This window comes from Tupaia chinensis, unplaced genomic scaffold (genome assembly GCF_000334495.1).
Source record: "Tupaia chinensis unplaced genomic scaffold, TupChi_1.0 Scaffold141530_1, whole genome shotgun sequence".
Classification (NCBI taxonomy): Eukaryota; Metazoa; Chordata; class Mammalia; order Scandentia; family Tupaiidae; genus Tupaia; species Tupaia belangeri.
Genome location: NW_006201391.1, coordinates 1,374,629 through 1,379,166, shown reverse-complemented (window position 1 = coordinate 1,379,166; position 4,538 = coordinate 1,374,629). Strand labels below are relative to the sequence as shown.

Sequence of the window (4,538 nt, the reverse complement as noted above, 5' to 3'; positions counted from 1 at the left end):
GTTCTGGTTTGATTTTTGAGCATTTTTGCCAGGAGTATCTCGTATAGATTTCTTCACTGGAGGTTTTTCTTCTGTTTCCTCATCTTCAAAATCATCATCATCATCATCATCTTCATCGTCATCATCTTCGTCAGCAGCAAGTTTTACTTTTTTCTGTGGAACCTTGCTTCCACCTCCAGGGGCAGATCACTTTCCAGATATACTTAAGAGTTTCACGTCCTCTTCCTCTTCTTCTTCTGACTCTGCATCTTCCTCCACAGCTACTAAGTGCTGTCCACTAATATGCACAGGCCCTGAACCACACTTCAACCTTAAGACCACAAGCGGTGTTATTTCAAAGCCCCCAAGGGAAACCGTTGGCTGTACAGACATTCTCAGTGTTGCCAGTGCTACTGTGATTGGTCTGCCTTCATAATTCATTGCCTCTGCTTCAACAATGTGCAATACATCCTTTGCACCAGCCCCTAAACTAACTGTTCTTAAAGATAACTGGTGTTCACTTTCATCATTATCCACTTTAAAGTGATAATCTTTGTCGGCCTTTAGTTCACAACCGAAAAGATAGTTCTGGGGCCTCGGGGGGCTCATGTCCATGTCCATCGAATCTTCCATGGGGTGGTGGCACGCACTTGGGTGGGCGAGAAGGCGGACGGAGGTAAACGACTACGGCTCCCGAAAACAGCCGCGCAGGACGGAATCACTCCAGGCAAATATATATTCTTAAGAACTATTTCAGAACACACTAAGATGCAAAGAGCTCTAAGCCATGAGAAACGCTCACCGAGTGTGAGCCAAACGCTTGGGAGCAGTAATAGCTCTGTCTTATGTTAAGTCCTTAGCTGAGCTCGTGTGTTTAAGGCTTCATTTGTGGTGAGAGGATATTTTATCTGTCTTAAAACTGCCTTCCCTACCCTTAAACTTCGATACATTTGTGAAGTATATTTTTTAGAAATAAACTTTTTAAATTATTTATTTAATTTTATTTATTTATAATTTTATTTATTTTTAAAAAATTGTTATAAGGCATGTGCACTTATTTATTTTTTAATAAATAAAAGGAGAGAGGGAGAAAGAGAGCAAGCCACCAAGTCCAGGACTTGATCCATGGTCGGCCATGCAGGAGTCCAGCACCTTAACCACCATACCACCTGCTGGCCCTATAATAATAATAATTATTATTATTATTGTTATTTTCAATTTGCTATAGGGCATATGAGCTCACCAGAGAGAGAGAGAGAGAGAGAGAACAAGCTGCCAAGTCCAGGACTTGAATCACAGTGAGCCATGTGGGAGTCCAGCACCTAAACCACCACACCACCTCTGACCCCCTGAGGTATATAAGAAATAAAAACTATGCAAGATCAGAAGGTAGAAAGATGCCACTGTTCTGCACTGAGTACTACCGCATACCTAAAATAAGTTGTTTTGCCAGCTGTCATGTTAACAGCAGGACAGAAATTCCTTAGTAGTTAATCCTTCATGGGAAGAAGGTTACAGATACTTTGTTTTCATTGCCAAGGTGGGAGGAGGCAGAGACAAAGGGACAGAAAGCCTCCTCAGATGGGACATGGTCATATCACAATCCTTTCCCCCACCCCATCATGATTTTGGGCACGCATGCACACGCACATGGCGTGAGTTTAAGCCACAGGGCCTGGGACTCAAACCATGGTCGACTAGATGGGACTCTAGCAACATAGCCATTACGCTAACTGCTGGTCTCATAAATAAATAAATTTGAAAAATAAGTGGCAGGGTTAAATGTAGTCCACTGGATGATAAAATAGACCAATTAAGTCAGGAAAAATATGAAAGATAAGGACCTTTATACAATTATAAAAGTATTGTCAATGAAAAATAAAATAAAAACTAGAAAAATCATAAACCTTTATTCACTAAAGCAATAAATTATATTTCACAGTATTTTATAACTACAGTTTTACTGAGTCAATTTGAGCTTTACTATTCTAAGACTATTAAAATAAGAATACCAGTTTCAGAGGCTTGAAAAACACACCAGGTGCATGTGTATGCATATGCATGCCTATATCTGGAGTTTAATATTTCTACTGCTATCTCTACTGATTTAATATTCTAAGAATATTAAACCACTTCAGTGACCTCTGCAACTTCAAAAAACAAAACCATAAACTCTAAAAAAGAAACTTTTTCGGATCATAAGCATTCCTTAAAAAGATGTCTAACTTGTAATGCATGATATTTAACTGACACTGTAAGTAAGTCTGTGTCCACAGAGCTACCCATCAGAGCATCAGTATGAAAGATATCTTGTGGATGAAGGTGTTAAATTCCACAATTTCATTCTCTTCTCCCTTTTTCTACCCCTTAAAGAACTGTCTATTTTTTTTTAAGAATTATTTATTTTATTTTATTCACTATCATTATTTTCTTTCATTTGAACAGAGAAAGACAGAGAGAGAAATTAACAGAAAAATATGAAAGCAATCTGCCAGGTCCAGGACTCAAACCACAGTTGGCCAAGTGGGAGTCCAGCACCCAAACCACCATACCTCCTTCCAATCCCTCTGTCTATTAACCTGTATGTTGAAATGTAGATATTCTATACACCTTGCTTTTAGGATGTAAGGAAGTTAAAAATATTCAGAAGTAAAACCTACAAACTTTAGTAAAATAATATCTATATAAATGTCACCTTCGAACATAAAAAGTTGATTTAATGATGAACAATTCATAATCCCCCTTAAAATACTTTAGTTGATGGCTAAGTTCTTCTATCCTCCTACTTACTAGAAACTACCTACTGAAAATTGCTTTCACGTTATTAAAAACCTCAATATAGGGACCAGCAGTTAGCGTATTGGCTATGTCGCTGGACTCCCACGTAGTCGACCGTGGTTCGCGTCCCAGACCCGGTGGCTTAAAACTCATGTTGGGCGCGGGTGTGTCCAAGATCCCGCGAGGAAAACGGAGGAGAAGGGAGCAAGGCTTGGCCCTCCCCCCTGGGGGGCGACTTCTCATTTTCTGTCTGTTTCTGTCTGCCTGGCGAGCGCACGCGCCCTACCTATCACAAAAACCTTCCCCCCTCCCCCCCAAAAAAACCTCAATATACATACACTGGAGGCAAATATTTTATTCTTCTGCATTTCATGTATGTCATACACTATCACAGAATGATAAGGATAACCATATCCTCATAAAAAAAAAATCAATTATCTTCACAGAATAATCCACTCAACAAGAAAGTAAGGCCTAAAACAGATTTCCCCCCTTACTCAATTGAACGAGACCTAGTTAGTGCCTTAGAATGCGTTTAAAAAACATTTGAGGGATAAATATATACACTTTAAAAAGCTCGGATGGGGCCAGCAGGTGCTGTGGAGGTTAAGGTACTGGACCCCACATGGCCAACAGCAGGGTTAGAATGCTGGATCCAGCGACATGTGGGGCACAGGTGCATGACTCCCCTAGCTCCTAGGAGAACAGAAGAGAAGAAACTGAAGCATGACCATCCTCCAGGGGAGTGATTTCTCACTTTCTCTCTCTGTCTGTCTCTAGAAAGCAAGCTCTGTTGCAAAATACCAAGAGTAAAAAGAGAGGTGTCTATGTAAATTGGGCTAAATGCTTTGTGGAAGCAACAGCTGTACTTTTTAGATTAAGTCCTTTACTGATTTTGTTTGTTTCAGAGAAGCTAACAAAAGCATGCATTTCAAAGTGTTAGCAAAATTCTACCTCAAACAGTTATGGTTGAGAGCCACAACGTGATAATCATTAAAAACAAAACAAAGAAAAAAGAGAAATGCAAACCTTTCCCAAAACTTGGGGAAGAGATTTTTTTAGTCTTATAGAAAAGCTTCTGCTGTACATTCACTCCAAAATACCTCAGAAAGCATTCAAAAAACAAAAACAAAAAGACAAAAACAAAAACAACCCTCCCCCAAATAAGTGTGATTATTATGTGTCAATTTAAAAATGAAACAAAAGATAGAGTTCCTATTTGAGGAAGCAAGAGGTAAGAAAATCGGGCATATTAACTTTGCTATAGACACTTGCTGTCATTTGGATATTCCCCAAAAGTTTGTACTTTAGTACTTGGTTTTATTACAGATGTGTTCACTGAAAGCTTAATCTCTTCATGGTCTCCCAGGGTGGGGATGTGGAGTCCCTAGGATTGAATTCTGGTAGGCTTGAAAGAGGGAAAGGGAGACCAGAATAGGAAGAAACTTATGGACAACTGCTCAACTCAAGTTCCCGCCCTCCGCCATGTTGTGGCATACCAGTAGTAGGCCTTTGGACCTTGAGCCTCCAAATCATAAGATGAAAAGAAGCCCCACGCCTGTGACTCTCTCCCAGTCTCCAGGACAGCAGTGCAATACCAGAGACAACATTCACGCCAAAGAAAGGATGTTATGGCACCATGGTGCCAAATCATTAGTGGCTTAGATAACAGGCTGAACACTACTTCAGAATGTTAACGGGAGTTAGAAGAGCTAGGGAAACCCGCGCCGAGCGAGGCGGCGGAGGGCAGAGGGGCCCTGCGCTGGCCCACCCAGGCCGCG

General features: G+C 40.6%; 1 protein-coding gene and 1 pseudogene across 3 annotated transcripts in view; both read right to left on the bottom strand.

The window, feature by feature from the left end:
* LOC106733228 (nucleophosmin pseudogene) lies at nucleotides 1-703 on the bottom strand (annotated as a pseudogene).
* ERC1 (ELKS/RAB6-interacting/CAST family member 1) overlaps nucleotides 1-4,538 on the bottom strand; it is a 501,445-nt gene that overhangs the window by 338,003 nt on the left and 158,904 nt on the right. The gene's annotated exons all lie outside the window — the stretch shown is intronic.